We start from the raw sequence: 17,115 nt of genomic DNA, 5'->3' as shown, positions 1-17,115 counted from the left end.
TGGCCCTGGTCTAGAAAGGATATGCAGTATTTTGTTAAAGGTACATGACTGTGTCAGACAAGGAAATCAGATCATATTCTACTTCTTGAATTATCATCATCAGTCATGTGTATCTTTGTTTGAAGGGGAAAATATTAACTACTGTGTTCACTATGTCACTATAATATGTTCATGTTAAAACTATTTTTCAAGTGGAATACCCTGCCAGAAATACATCACAAGATTTAATCTAATTAACCTTTTCCTCTTTTCGTTTAGTGAGCATTTCAAAATTTAAAATAGTATCCCAGTAATCTTGAAAATTGTGTTTGGCTGATGTATTAATCATAACCAGCTGGTTTTCCACTCTCATGCGATCTGCTCCTGTGTTGAGAGGGGAGGCTCTGATCCATGCAACAATGTACAGTGGTTTATTTTTTTTGTTCAGTTGGTCACAAAAACCTCAGGGAACCTTAAGAGCCCTAGACTGGGCTACACCTAGCAATGGTCAGTCACTGTCTAGATAGGTTTTTGTAGGGCCTCCATCACTGGTAGCTGAGCACCTTCCAAAATTATGTATTGTACATATACAGAGAGCAGCTGGGCTTTGTTTACTTGGTGTTGGGTTTTTTTTAGGGTGTGTGTGTGTTATTTTCTCATTTTCAGGTTTTTATTTTTAATGTGGTATTACTGTCAGAATAGTGGGTCAAAGCAATGGCATTTGTATTTGCTTCTGAAAACTTTGTGGTTAGTAGTCATCCAAATCTCTTGTAGGAGTGAATTCCAGTTTTCAATCCTCAATCACCAGGAAAACAGCACTCATGTGCCAGAGTTTAATAGTTGAGGATAGCTATTCTATGGGTCCGGTGGAATGTAGGTGGTGTGGAAAGTCAGGATTGTGCGGACTGCAACTGTCCCTCAGGTCACTTGGGACAATCTCATGGAGGGTTTTGAAGATGAGGCCTGAACTCTTGAATTTGTCATGGTAATCCAGTGCAAAATATAGAGCACTAGGGTGATGTAGCACCCTATGGCACCCCTCTGTTGCTGAACTTATGGGCTGCTGTTCTGAACCAACTGTATCTTTAGAAGGTTGCCTAGGTACAAAGAAATACAATAATTAACCTGGGGCAGACGGTCATGCATGTGTGGATCATTATGGTGAAGTCTAGAACCAGGTAAGAAGGATTGGCTAGTGGATAGAGCACTGGATTTGACACTTAAGAGACCTGGGTTCATTTCCTGGTTTAGCCACAGACTTTGTCTGACCTTGAGAAAATCACGTATGTTTTCCTCTGCCTGAGTTCCCCATCTATAAAATGGAGATGGTACTTCCCTAACACACCAGTCTGCCATAAAGATAAACTCTGTTAATGAATGTGACATGTTCAGATACTATGGCAGTGAGGCCATATAAGTACCTGTATAAATAGAAATCCAAGAGTTTTCTTGCTAGCTGCAGATAGACAACAGAGTCCATTGACATGGTTGTATTTGCAGTGGAGGCGAGGCCAAGTCCTATTCTTGTGCGTAAGTTAAGAAACTATTTGATCTAGATAATAAAGTAGCATAGTCATAGCTCATAACAGATTGCTGGCTTCCTAACATTTGGCTTGGGCCATCCCATTCCAAGCAATTAGAATCTTGGTGCAATAGAAGAACAGAAGAGTTCCCAGTTGACAGTGCATGAAAGCAGTTACACAGTTCTGAGTACTTCAGTCCAAGGGAACAGAATGTTTACAGATCTTGCTCAAACAGTGCACAAATTAATACAGCCTACAGGCAGGTTTAGACTGCAGAACTGGCACTTGCCCAACAGAAAGTCAGTCTAGGTCCTTTTATTTAAATAGATGCTGTCTAATTAAAAATGTACAAACTTTTGTTACAAGTAATCCTTAAGATTACCAGAATTGAAAGATTAGGGGCAGGGGGCACAAACTCTGTGTTTTCCTAGGTTGTTTTTTTTAGTCCACAATGGTAGCCAATGTAAACTGCACATTTAACATTCAGCTTAGGAAATTCTTTGTAACCCATTAGGTATTTTAATGCTACAGAAGAATGACCAGTTGATACTGGATAAATGTGGTTATACAAATCTCTCGAGTTCTTAAACCAAGGGAACAAAACATTTCTGAATTCTGCTGAAACTGAGTGTGTACGTTAATGTGACATATGAGCAGGCTGGAATTGCAAACTGGCATTCACACAGCTAGTCAGCCTCCCTTTAACCATGCTGAGGGATGCCTATGGTTTAACGACATTCCCTCTAATGGCTGTATTTGCAGCATAGGTGGGGCTTTAGTACTAAACTCACAAATAGATTTGCAAAAAGACCATTTACAGCCATGTATATATTCCAGGATAAAAGGTGGGTATACAACACATCTGAAGGAATACCCCTTGCCTTCTTGCTAATGAAATGCAGCCAACTCTGGGATGTAATTTTGGAAATTGACCATGTACAGTGCACCATCACTACACAATTCTTTAGGACAGGAGTTGAAGAGCCAATACCTGTTTAAAACCACAGGTGGAATTTTAGGCAGTAAGAATATAATTAAGCAACCTGGAATTCTGGCAGGTTCCATCCAGTGCCCCCACCTTAGGGCTGAAGATCTTTAATAACTACAAGGGGTCAGGACCCCAGTTTTCTGTCTTATCTAAAGTGGATATCTACAACATCACATTGCCCCTTGATGCCTCAGGTAATGCTAAGTGATTGGTTTAGCAATGAGTGATTGGGAAGAATGCCAGCTGCTAAATCACCTCCACAATGTCCTGCAGTCCGTCTCATTCAAGCACAGATCAAGTCTGGTTCTGCTTAACTTGAAATTGATGAGACAAGTTGCGCACGCATGTGCGTGCACACCCACACCCACACGCTTTTGTTGAGATTTTTTTCTACCTGAATCACCATTTGTATTACAAATAAATGTGCATAGGTGAGTCATCTGTCAAAAACCAATTCTGTGTGTGTGTATGTTTATCTTCTCATGCTAAACTATCTGTTCCATCTTATATTTAGCTGTGACACTCTGTTTCCTAGACTTGAAGAAGAGCTCTGTGTAAGCTCAAAAGCTTGTCTCTCTCACCAACAGAAGTTGGTCCAATAAAAGATATTACCTAACCCAGGGGTTGGCAACCTTTCAGAAGTGGTATGCTGAGTCTTCATATATTCACTCTAATTTAAGGTTTCGTGTGCCAGTAATATATTAACATTTTTAGAAGGTCTCTTTCTAGAAGTCTATAATATATAACTAAACTATTGTTGTATGTAAAGTAAATATGGTTTAAAAATGTTTAGAAGTTTCATTTAAAATTAAATTAAAATGCAGTCTCCCAGCCCAGTGGCCATGACCCAGGCAGTGTGAGTGACATTGAAAATCAGCTCGCATGCCGCCTTCAGCACACGTGCCATAGGTTACCTACCTCTGACCTAACCTATCTTGTCTCTGCTTTTAAGGTTAATTAAAAATTGTACACTTTTCTACAAGCATCTCTCCCCACCACTTTAATGTAATGTCTGTTCAGTGAACATCTCTATGGTGCAACTTGAAATGATAAAAACACCCAGGACCCTTAGGGTAGTTTCCCCAGCAGATCTTAGAATGGCCGGGGGAAGAGTTTTGCTGTGCGTTAGCTCTTATTTCAATCACATTCTGCTGATCGCTCCTCTAGTAGTGGTTGACAGATTTGTCTAATGCCCTCAGTGTACTGTATCTGCAAGCTGTCCTGAGAAGCAGCACCCATACATATAATTTAAAGATAATTTCATTTATACTTGTTGCTACTCTAGTATATTTGCAAAGCAGAAATCACCATAAGGCACAGAAAATATACAATAGGAAAGGGATTAGACAGTTGCCACTTTACTGTTTCCTACCTCAAAGGATGTTCGTGCTGTTGGCAAGTTTTGAAGTTTCATGAAGAACATAAAGTTGCATGTAAATTATAAAACTCCATTTCTAGAAGCCTGAGCCTGACCTCAGTTCCAGGTGTATTGGATTCTGTGGAAACAACTTACTCCTCCAGTCTCATCTTTCTTTCTCTCAGTTGGAGATCTGAAAGTATCTATCTACCTAGGCATTTATATGGCTCCCTACCAGAATCCCATCTGAGCACCATATTCAGTAAAATTGTCTGTGTTTTTAAACGGTCACCCCAATAGGTCCAGTTAAAATAATTGACACCATGAGACTATACAATTAAACACGTGTATCATTACTACCCCTGCCATGTGCTTAGGCAACTTAAGTCAAGGGGAAACTTCCCACATTGGAGCCAAAAAGTCCAAGCTTGGGAGGCTCTGTTTCATAACGATTGTCACCCTTTGGCAGGCTACACACAAAGTGATGCACAACATTTTAATACCAGGATAAGTACATTCCTCTTAAAACCCAACTTCCTGTGTCAAAACCATTGTGGAAGGTGGCTGAGAGTCCTTGGCACTTAAGCCATGTGCCCCGGCAGAACACTATGTCTTTGTCCACCTCACCCCCAGTTAGTAGAATCCAAGATTTCTTTTATGATTATAGAGAGAATGAAAAGGGAATGGCAAAGGATGTTACCTACTATCGGGGCTTTATTTTAAGTAGGATGTTTACTCAGAAAAAAGTGACTATGCTACTAATGTATCCTTTGCCTTCCTGACTCACTCCTTGCCAACTCTCCTCTCCAGCTGCCTGGAGCCTTACCCGTCCTGATCTGTGAATCTCCAGGACAGGAGAGAGCAGCAGATTCATCACACTGCTCTGCTAGTCAAGTAATGTTCAGCTGATTCATCACAAACACATTCTTGACTTGTGTTGCATCTCCACCCAAGCCCAAAGGCTGAACTCAAAGTCCTCCCTATGTTTCTGCTCAGCCCTCACTCTGGCAAACTTGCTTAAAGGTGGATTGGAGTTTTCCAGGGTAAGGCATGAGTAAAAGCTGGGGAATCTGACTCCACACTGCCTTTCACCTTGTGTAGTAACTTACACCTGTAAATGTTGACCTGGTGACCAGATAGCAAATGTGAAAAATCAGGACACTTTTTTTCCCAAGGCGGGTGGGGTATAGTTGTGTATATAATATTGAGACATCTGGTCACCCTATGTAAAGTGGTGCTACTGGGTGTAAATACAAGCACCAGTGTGAAGGGGACTTCTGGTTTGGTGCTTATGTCTACTTTGTACTAGTGTAGATGACTACCCCAGGTGCAAGTCAGAAAGGAGCCAGGCTGAATATGGGGACCTCAGGATTTAACCAGAGCAGGATTTGGAATTATGGCATCAATAACATCCAGGCAGGGGCAAACTGTGTTGTAAATGAGTCCTTGAAACCAGAGACATTTATGATATAGATGAGACCTGTGAAAATATCAGTGTTAATGAAAACATTGGTATTTTCTTAGGCTTTGTCTATACTAGAAAAATGCACCAGTTTAGCTATATTAGTTAACAAAAATTAAACTGGTGCAAATCATTAATATAGTTACACTCAAAGCAGTTCAATACCAGATTATGTCAGTTTAGCTTAAATGAGGGTATGTCTACACTTTAAATGCTACAATAGCACAGCTGCAGCACCCCAGTGTAGACACCATCTGTGTCGGTGAGAGGGTTTCTCTTGTTGATGTAGGTAATACACCTCCCCGAGAGTTAGTAGCTAGGTTGATGGAAGAATTCATCCATTGATCTAGCACTGTCTATACCAGGGGTTAGGTGGGTATAGCTGCATCTGTTAGGAGTGTGGATTTTTCATACCAGAGGGACATAGCTGTACCAAAGTAAATTCCTAATGTAGACCAGGCCGGAGTAATTTACATCTTGCCTATATGACACAGTTTTATCAAACCAAACTGATTTAGTTAAATTGGTGCAATCTTTTTGTGTGGATACTCTTGATTCAGTTTCAAGGCTTGTCTACACTTAAAATGTTACCGCAACAGCTGCACCACTGCAGTTGTGCTGCTGTAGCTCTTAGTGTAGATTCTGCTGATGGGAAGGTTTTTCCTGTATTCACCTTCCTGAGAGGCCATAGCCAGGTTAATGGAAGAATTCTTCAGTTGACCTAGCACTGTCTAGGGCTTGTCTACGCCACACAGCTTTTAGCACCAAGGCTTTGTTGACACAGCCTTGGTGCTAAAAGTCAGCTTGTGTAATTGCTCTTTTTTGGCGCTTTGTCAGCACTTTTGCTGACACAATACTTCCAGCCCCGCGAGCAGCATTAGCTTTATTGGTAGTAGAGCGCTCCTGCCACCAGAGCCGCATTCACGCTGCCACTTGTGTTGGCAAAACTTGTCTTTCGCAGGGGGTGCTTTTTAAAGTACCCGTGAAAGACAAAAGCTTTATCAACAACTTTGCAATGTAGACAAACCCTATGTGGAGACTTAGGGCTTGGCTACACTGGCACTTTTTACCACAATAAAGCCTCCCAGAGCACTCTACCTTACTCCCCGTCCACATTGGCAAGGCACACAGAGCGCTCTGACCCCCTGGCTAGAGCGCTTCTGGTACTCCACCTCCACGAGATGGATAATGGCTGTTGCATATTGGCTGAGATGCCCCAGGGCCAGTGCAAAGGGAGAGTTAAGTTACAGCATTCTGACTGACCTCCGGAAACGTCCCATAATCTCCTTAAGTCAAGTGGCTTCTCCTTTTTGTTGCGAAATCAGCTGAGAAACACGGAAGTGCCTTTTCAGAGCTCCGTTTCAGACAGTGGCTGCTTATCTGCAATGAGGCAAGCAAACATTTACTGAGTGAGTGAGAGAGAGAGGCAGGGGTACTAGGGGGATCTGAACTTACAAAGCAGCGTGCTGACACACTCTCAGCACTCCAAAAACCTGCTCGCTCTCTTCCCTCACATACAAACAACACACTCCACCCCACCCCCCTCATTTGAAAAGCACGTTGCAGCCACTTGAACGCTGGGATAGCTGCCCATAATGCACCGCTCCCAATGCAGCAGCAAATACCGCAAATGTGGCCACACCAGTGCACTTGCAGCTGTCAGTGTAGACAGACTGCAGCGCTTTCCCTACTGTGCTCTCTGAAGGGCTGGTTTAACCCAAAGCGCTCTACGGCTGCAAGTGTAGCCATGGCCTTAGGTTGGCTTAACAATGCTGTTCAGGGGTATGGATTTTTCACACCCTGAGTGACAATTAAACTGACCCAATTTTCCCGTGTGGACCAGATATAAGTGCCCATGAAAGGGAATTGCACTGATATAATTAGATCGGTTTCTGAGGCCTGACCTACACAAGGAATTTACACTAGTATAGCTAGTTTGTCAGAGGTGTGAAATATCCACACCCCTCAAAGGAGTAGCTATACTGACCTAACCCCTAGTGTAGACAGCGCTAAGTTGAAGGAAAATTCTTCCATCAGCCTAGCTACCTACCACCTCTTAGGGAGATGAATTTACTATAACAATAGGAGAAGCCCTCCTGTAGGCATAGGTAGTGTCTGTACCAGGGGTAGGCAACCTATGGCATGTGTGCCGAAGGCGGCACGTGAGCTGATTTTCAGCGGCACTCACGCTGCCTGGGTCCTGGCCACCGGTCCGGGGGCCTCTGCATTTTAATTTAATTTTAAATGAAGCTTCTTAAACATTAAAAAAACCTTATTTACTTTACATACAACAATAGCTTAGTTATATATTTAGACTTATAGAAAGAGACCTTCTAAAAACGTTAAAATCTATTACTGGCACGCGAAACCTTAAATTAGAGTGAATAAATGAAGACTCGGCACACCACTTCTGCCGATCCCTGGTCTATACTGACGTGCTATAGTGGCGCTGCTGTAGTGTTTAAAGTGTAGACATACCTTAAACTGATTTAGTTAAATTGGTACCATTTTCTCATCTAGCCAGGACCACACCAATGCAATGCACTCTTCTAATAAGATATACAAGCAAGGCCTCAGTGTTGTGGTGGCTTTGTTTATCATCCTATTCATGTTGGCTTGCTTTTAGCTGTTTGTTTACCTCTGAATAATTGGTTTAATTGAATGTTTTAAACATCCACTGTCATTCCAAAGGGCTACTAATTGCTGATTTGTTCAGTGGGATACAAAAACAGGAGGTGTAAAGCATGGAACAATTGTGAATGTATTGGACAGTCCATGCTGGAGAAGCCATATGATTGAAAGCTAGGGAAAGGATAAAACAGCCTGCTATTATATTTTTTGTGAAATTCAGCATTAAGAGAATTAAGAGATTCAGAAATAATTGTAGTTTTCTCAGCTTGCAGAATAGTCATTCTAAGACCCTAAGATGCTGCTATCACATTGACAGTGTGATTAGCACTGTATGAGATTCAAGTCCCTGTTACAACTTAAAGTCTGAATACATAGAGAAGGATCAGACTCAAATGCATGGGAGAACCTGGAGCAGGTCTAGATGCCACTGCAGGTGGTGCTAATTTGTGGCCCAGTTCTCCAACCTTTACTCGCACTGAGTAGCACTTACTCATGTAAGTAGTTAATGGAATTCCTTGTGAGAGTTAGTGGTACTGAGTGCAAGGGCTGAAGAACTAGACCATAAGATGCCAACATTGTCATTGCTGTGGAAATTTTCTACCATGGCATGATGCTGGAAGCACTAGTGTAGTCAGGTTTTAGACTTTTTTCTGCCATCATGCTGTCTAGAACCTCTTTGAGCAGGTGTATGCGACATAATAGTAAAAATGCCTTGAACCCTAAATACAATGGTGCTCTTTGCATCACTGCTGCCCAGGGAAGCTGACTTGATTACTGAGGAGGGCAGTGAAGTACATGTGCCCTATTGTCTGGGAAGCTATTCTTCTGTTAGCCAGCTTTTATTCACAAATCAAGTGCGGCATGATGGGACCCTATTTATGCCCTGCCATCATTGGGCCTCAACTCTGAACTGGGGAGAGACCATACCTAGAACAGTTCATTCCTTCTACCCATGGACTCCTCTTGGCTGCAGCTGCCAAGAAGGGTGCCAGCTAGTGCCATCTGTGACAAAGGTTTGTGATGTTGACCCCAGCCTGTTGGGAACTGCTCTGAGACCGTCAATTTATTTCACATCCAGCAGGCCATTGCACAGCTTCTAGATCGGGGCAGGCAAACTTTTTGGCCCGAGGGCCAAATTGGGTTTGGGAAATTGTATGGAGGGCTGGTTAGGGGAGGCTGTGCCTCCCCAAACAGCCAGGTCTGGCCCAGCCCCTGCCCCCAATCCATCCACTTGCTTCTCACCCCCTGATAGCCATCCCATCCAACACTCCCCCGTTCCCTGATGGCCCACCCAGGCCCCCTGCCCCATCCACCTGCCCCTGCTCCCTGTCCCCTGACCGCCCCTGGAGCCCCCACCCCTGACTGCCCCCCACCGCCCCATCCAACGTCTCCTCTCATTCCTGACTGCCCCCCTGGGACCTCTACCCCACCCATCCACCTCTTCTCCCTGACTGCCCTTGGAATCCCTGCCCCTGACTGCCCCCCACTGCCCCATCCAATCCCCCTCCTTCCTGACTGCCTCCTGGGACCCCTGCACCCTTTCAACTCCCTCCCGTTCACCACCATCTGACCGCCCCGACCCCTATCCACACCCCTGCATTCCCCTGCCTGCTATCCAACCCCACCTGCTCCCTGCCCCCTTACCGCGCTGCCTGAAGCACCAGTGGCTGGCTGCACTACAGCTGCGCCATCCGGCTGGAGCCAGCCACGCCACTGCACAGCACAGAGCACCGGGTCAAGCCGTGGCTCTGCAGCTGTGCTGCCCGGCCGCCCAGAGCGTTTGCACCAGCGGCATGGCACGCTGAGGCTGCAGGGGAAGGGGAACAGCAGGGGAGGGGCCGGAGGTGAGCCTCTCAGACCAGGAGTTCAGGGGTTGGGCAGGAGGGTCCTGCGGGCCAGACGTGGCCCGTGAGCCGTAGTTTGCTCACCTCTGTTCTAGATGGTAAGAGTATGTGGTAGCTGGTGATATGATCGGCATTACTGACTTAGATGTGAAAGGACTTGATCTGTCCATGTTTTACTTCCCTTAAGACACAGCGTCTTAGAAAACTGCCTTAAATGGGTAGCTAGGGAAATCTCAAGCTGATGTAGAGATGTTTATTCTGTTTTTGTACAGCATCTGGTACGATGGAGTTCTGGTCCCTGAATGCGACTCTTAGGTGCTACAGTAATACTACTAATTAATAATAATAAATATGCTGCCTCTATGCCGCTCCTGTCCAGCCCTCTGATGTACAAGTGTGCCAAGGATGATCCTGGGCTGGTGGAACGGTCCCGGCCTGAGGCACTGTTACAGCAAGTTTAGATCAAACAGCCTTGAAGTTTCTCTAATAAGTACTGGAAACCAAACCAGTTCCCAGGGGATCTCAGAGATGGCTTTAAGTCACTTTTTCCCTGTCCCCCCTCAAATTCTGTGTCAAATACAGTTTGACCAAACCTGAAGATCTGGTCCAAAACCTCCAAGTCCTACTACTAACCCTCTGAGCCAGCCAAGACCACATTTCATAGCATTTAGTTTTCTATTGTTTGGCTATGGAGACACACTGGGATTTCTGCTTTTGACAACTGAATACCCCAGACTTGTGCAAAGGTGAATTTTGCAAATCTTCTGTGTAACTTGGATGACAATCTTATTTTGCTCTTCCATGGGTATGTTCTTCTTTGTGTATCTTGGAGAGTTCACACATTTTAAGAGACTTTTGCAAAGGGCGGAGCAGGGAAGGCATTGCCCAGAAAAGAGAAAGGAATGAAGCACGAAGAGGTGGGAATCTCCAAAACTAACAGCTGAGACCAATTTCCCTGAAGATTCAGCTCCAGATATGTAAATAACAGCAGAGTCTAGTTATGTCCTGAAATGGCAATACAATTCTATCGAGCACATCACTGGAAAATCCTAATCTTCACTGAGGCCTCACCGTGGCTTTCTCCAGAGAGTTTTCTACAAGCTTGCATTCCAAAAGGAAGGCAATATTAGAGAGAGATTCCAGGGGACAGGCTATGGAATGTCATCTTAGGAACTACAGATTTTTGATAAAACTATTGAGCAACTTTTGATTCAGAAGTCTGATTTTTTATTTTAGGAGTACTGCACAAGAAAAGTTCCTCCTTCTGTTTTATAAGTATGTCAGTTAGAGTTTTCTGTTTGTTTTAGTATTCACTAATTCATTTGTGTAATAACTAGCCAAGGATCTCTGTGATAGTTACACAGGAATTGTGTATGCATGGGGCATGACTTTATACAATCAAAGGTCTCTATTCTAATCTTAGGTGATATGCATCACAACATACCCCTTTCAGATAACCCACTGTTATCCCATTTGTCCATATGCAGTAGAAGACTGTCCAAATTGCATAGTGGTCCCATATACCTGAAATGTAGAATCTGGTCCTTAATATTTGTGCCTTAACACTTTACCAGATGTTAGTTGTTTGCCATAGGAATGACATGCATACCAGTACTGCACGAGTACTTTCAAAGTATGGGTCAACCCATTCTATTGCTCATTCACATTTGTGTCATTTATGAAGGCACCCCTAGATACCCATAGCTTGGAAGAGAAGGACTGGGGCAGGCATACTGATGTATCTCAATTCCAAGGGCTGTAATTATGTATGTGCATTACTGACAGTGGACTCAATCTAATTCCCATTGAAATCAGTGGAAAGACCCCAGACAGATTTCAATGAAATGGGCTCGATATGTATATTTTCAAACATTGTTTCTTTTCAGCTTGGTTAGGATAATGCTCATCTAACCAGGAAAGAAGCCAAGAGCAACACCCATTCCTATATAAGGAATAGTTTTGTTTGAGACAGGAGGGTTTGCAAAGGAATAAGAACTGCATATGGCAATGAAGAAGTGTATATATGCTAATATAATAATATGTAATACATAGAATCATAGAATATTAGGGTTGGAAGACACCTCAGGAGGTCATCTAGTCCAATCCCCTGCTCAGAACAGGACCAACATCAACTAAATCATCCCAGCCAGGGCTTTGTCAGGCCAGACCTTAAAAACCTCTAAAGATAGAGATTCCACCATCTCCCTAGGTAACCCATTCCAGTGCTTCACCACCTTCCAAGTGAAATAGTTTCCTAATATCCAACCTAGACCTCCTCCACTGCAACTTGAGACCACTGCTTCTTGTTCTGTCATCTGCCACCAGTGAGAACAGCTGAGCTCCATCCTCTTTGGAACCCCGCCTTCCGGTAGTTAAAGGCTGCTATCAACCCTCCCCCCCCCCCCCAGTCTTCTCTTCTGCAGACTAAATAATCCCAGTTCCCTCAGCCTCTCCTGATAAGTCATTTGCCCGAGCTCTATTCTCTACTAAACTTCTTGAGGGAAATGGGAGAAAAGAGCAACAGTTAAGTCTGGGCTGATATAATGCCTCTTGCTGTGTACTTGCTTATCTCTTGTACAGAGGCACCAAGATATGGTAGGTCCTATTCCCTCCCTCATCATCTTCACTGTCTAATTATGCCATGCTTCTAAGCAGGCTGGGTTGTCAAATCAGAAGGACAGAATTCAACTTTTTACAGCTAGTTCACATTTAGACTTGTCCATGCACTGCAGAGGAACTAGGTGAGCTAAACAAGCTTTTAAATATGGCTGTTGCTAGTAGGCCTCTGGCACAGCTTTCCACAGCAGGTGGGCAGGGGTCTTCTTTTCGTATGAGAACCATATTTTTGTGAAGCTAATCTAACGGCTTTCTTAGTGGGCTAGTCGATAATGTGGTGTAGCTAGCACCTCGGACACAAATACCCTCTCAGGGAAACTGTGCTAGAACCATACCAGCTGCAACTGGATAGCTGTACCTGGCATGGCTGTGCTGTGGACAAGGAGGGCACTATTGCCAAAGGGAAACTGGTGATTATGGTGTTCATTTCAAGGTAGTTCTCCATTCACTTATTGTGCTTAGTTCCCTTCTTATATATGGGGTTTGGTTAAAATTTTAATTTGCCATTTGTCTTTTTGGCTTTTTTGAGAAAGCCAGATGTATTTGGTTTGTTGGCTTGTCTTTTTTCTTTTGAGGGGGAAAGGAAATATTACTGTCGGGATGATTTGTCCCTACCACCACCACACTGTTTTCTTCTGGGCTTTTGAGTTGGGGTTTTTTGGTGGTGCTCTTTTAAATCTTTGTTATGTTGGTGTCTGTGCATACTGAGGTTGCTATTTAGCGCAAATTTCCACGAGAGTGTTGCACCACACAGTGGCTGTTTTTATAATTCTGAGATTTCCCTATTGTTCCCAGAGCCCTTGGTACAACACACTGGAGTTCACATCACCTCCCTATTCCCACTTTTTTGCACGCACACATGCTAGTCTCTGACTTAAGAGAGTTGACAGAATGGAAAAGTGGGAGCGCAGCACTTAAGGACAGACCTGCCATGGCAGGACTGTGAGGTTAAGCTTGCAGAGTCCATGCTTGAACTAGTCTGATTCATGCAAATACACTTCTCTCTTTCTTACTTTCAACAGCATTAAATTTACACAAACACACCGCAACTGGAAAAAACAATTCAGAAACGGGTATTGTATATGCAGGTTTTACTCCTCTTGAATAGTAAATTGTCTGCTGCAACTTGTGCCTTCCTCAGAGCAAAAGAAAAATTGTGTGTGTGGTGTGAGAAAACATAGCTATTTTCTTATATGGTAAGTTACAAAGAATTCTGCCTATATTTGTAGTAATATGTCTGTAAAATGGAGATGATTTGACAATAAATTGCAACCTAAAATCTTAAACATGTGCACTGTGTAACTACAGTACAAAACAAACCTGGTAAATTCAGCTGGCAGTTTCTCCAAGATCCGTGAAACGTCCCTCCTGCAGCCCCTCTCCCTCAGCAGTATCTAGCAGGGGTGTAATATAATGTTGTTCCTCTGAATGTTCCAGCTGGGAGTAGAAAGTGGTGATAGTCAGGTATTTCTTAGATGCAATTTTGTTTATTTACAAAGAATGTACAAAATCCTGTGTCTCTGAACATAGAAGAAATCAATTTATTTTGCTCACAACACCCAGAGCACTCTTTTTCAACCTACAGTCCTAACACAAAAACCTCTTCTGTTTTTTTTTTTTTTTTGAGGGTCAGCCACGGTACTTCCAGCTGTTCCTTTTGGCTCTTTCTCTCTTTCCCAGACTTCTTTCTTGTCTCTTCTGAGTTTCTTTGTGTTATGCCTTCCTACACACATGCCCCTTCCCATAACAATACTCAGCAAATACTCTTGGGTGGGTTCGCACACATCTTTTTTCTTAGGTGGGGCATATGCTCACAGTTATGATAGTCAAAGGGTGAGTTCACACCTTTACACCTCAATCGCTAACAAGGTTTCACCCATCTCATAACACTAAATTAAATGAAGGAGAAACTGTGCATTCTCTTGGCTAGAGGCAAGGTACCAGACTGAAATTACTCCAGTGAAGAGAGAATTGGAAATAAAAATAAAAAATATTGAAGATATTGGCACCTTCCTATGTTGCCAACTCTTATAATTTTATCATGAGACTTGCAGTAGTTAGTGCTTTTCTTAAAGCCCCAGCTGCTAGAATCAAGAAGCTCAGGCATTGTCTACATTACCAACTTTTGTCTACTACGCTTATTGACACCCAAAACTCAACTTAATCAAAATCTGAAAAGCTTGTTCACACTAGCCCCCTCTGGTGACAGATCATGTCCACATTGGGGGCACCATCATTGACAGTATGAGCAATGCACTGGGGGTATGTATCCCGCAGTGCAGGGTGACACCTTCTATCACTAGGAGTTGTGGGAAGTCGGAGCCAATTGAGGTGCATCTTGGGACTTTGCCAAATGTCCCATCATGCATTGCTTTATGTTCCAGCCCTTCACTGGCTTCCGTTTTTCTTTCACACCATTTTTTCAATGGCCATTCTTTGCTGTGCATTCCGGCATCTGTAGTGAGAAGGGATGGATCTCACACTTCTGTGCTATATTCTATTAAGTAGCATGAGGACATCGTGCTTGGCAGTGCTGTTAATCGTGAAATTATTGACAGAGGAATAGTCACAGGCGCCTGAGATGATATGGATAGTAGCAACTTTATATTGCTTTTGGCATTCTCAGACTGTCACTTTTGGGATAGGGAAACCACCAGCACTGAATGGTGGGATTGCATCATCATGCAGGTGTGGGATGAAGAGCAGTGGTTACAGAACTTTGGGATGTGTAGAGCCAGTGGTGAGCTGGAGCTAGTTTCCACAGGTTCGCAGGAACTGGTTGTTAAATTTAGAAGCCCTTTTAGAACTGTTTGTCCCGCAAGGGACAACTGGTTCGAAAAGGGCTTTTAAATTTAACAAAAGCCCCAGCAGCTCCCTGCCCTTCCCCCGGCCCCAGCTCACTTCACTTTGCCTCTGCCTCCTTTTCTGAATGCTCCTGAGGCTTCTCTTCCCTCTCCCCAGCTTCCCGCGAATCAGTTGTTTGCTCAGGAATCCTGGGAGAGCTGAGAAGGAAGCAGCGGCTTCCAGCAGGTGAGCTGGGGCAGGGGGGCGGTGGTGCGAGGAGGGTTTCAGGCACCGCACGGCTCCGGCCTGGCCCCCGACCCCAACCTCGGGCGGTGCACCTCCGGCCCGGTCCCGACCTCGGCTGGTCGGGCGATGCGGCTCCGGCCTGGCCTCCGGGCCCGGCCGGCTGGGTGGTACAGCTCCGGTCCGGCCCTGGCCAGCTGAGCACCCAGACTCCGACCCCGGCTGAGCACCCTGGCTCCGGTCCCAACCCTGGCCGAGCGGCCCAGCCTTGCCCCGGCCCGGCCCCCATCTCCAGGAAGCATGGTAAGGGGGCAGGGAGCATGGAGAGGGTGTTGTATAGAGGCCAAGGAGGTTGGGGAGGGTGGATTAGTATGGGGGGGTCAGAGGGAAGGGAACAGGGGGATTGAATGGGAGCAAGGGTCCCGGGGGGGGGGCAGTCAGGAAGGAGCAGGGGTTGGATGGGGCACCAGCAGGCAGTCAGGACACAGGGACGGGGGGTGGATGTCAAGGAACGTGGGGGATTCGATGGGGCAGGAGACCCGGGTGGGGCATGACCCCCTCATGGGGTCAGGAGGAGTGAACCGGTTGTTAATATTTTGTGAGCTCATCACTGCTCATAGGAACCCTAAATTAGTTTCAACTGATGTAACCTGAGGAACCCTAACCCTAGAGCGGGAAACTCTAGCTATAGGAACATTAATATTAGCTCCAAGTGCCCTACCTATAGGAACCCTAACTCTAGGGCGGGGTGCTCCACCCAAAGGGACCATAAACCTAGCTCCAAGTGCCCTATCAAAGGAACCCTAACGCTGGGGGGGGGGTGCCCTACCGATAGGAACCCTAACCCTAGCTCGAAGTGACCAACCCATAGGAAACCTAACCCTAGGGCGGGGAACTGTACCGATAGGAATCTTAACCCTGGCTCCAACTGTTCTACCAATAGGAAACATAACCCTAGGAGGGGAGGCACTATTCATAGGAACCCTATCCCTAGCTCCAAGTGCCCTACCCTTAGTAACCCTAACTCTGGGACGGGAAGCCCTAACCAAAGGAACCCTAACCCTAGCTCCACGTTCCCTACACTTAGGAACACTAACTCTAGTTGTAAGTGCCAGACACACAGGAACCCTAACCGCAGAACAAAGTGCCCTACCCTTAGCAACCCTAACCCTAGGGTGGGGTGCCCTAATCATAGGAACCTTAAAACTAGGGCAGGGTGCTCTACCTTAGGAACCCTAACCCTAGTTCCAAGACCCCAACCCATAGGAACCCTAACCCAAGGGCGGGATGCTTTACCCATAGAAACCCAAACCGTAGCTCCAAGTGCCATATCCATAGGAACCCTAAGCCTAGGAGGGGAGGCCCTACCCATAGGAACCCTAACCCTAGTTCCAAGTGCCCTACCCTTTGGAACTTTAAGCCTAGTTCCAAGTACCTTACCCACAGGAACCCTAACCCTAGCTCCAAGTGCCCTACTTACAGGAACCCGAACCCTAGGGCTGGAAGCCCTACCCAAAGGAACCCTAACCCTAGGGAGGGGTGCTCCACCAATAAAAACCCTAACCCAAGCTCCAAGTGTCCTACACTTAGGAACCTTAACCCGAGGCTGTAGTGCCTTACCCATTGGAACCCTAACCCTAGCTCCAAGTGCCTTCCATATAGGAACCCTAACCAAAGTGCGGGGTGCC

The sequence above is a fragment of the Gopherus evgoodei genome, chromosome 8 (genome assembly GCF_007399415.2).
Source record: "Gopherus evgoodei ecotype Sinaloan lineage chromosome 8, rGopEvg1_v1.p, whole genome shotgun sequence".
Classification (NCBI taxonomy): Eukaryota; Metazoa; Chordata; order Testudines; family Testudinidae; genus Gopherus; species Gopherus evgoodei.
The sequence above is the reverse complement of the archived record's forward strand: the minus strand, read 5'-3'. Positions refer to the sequence as shown.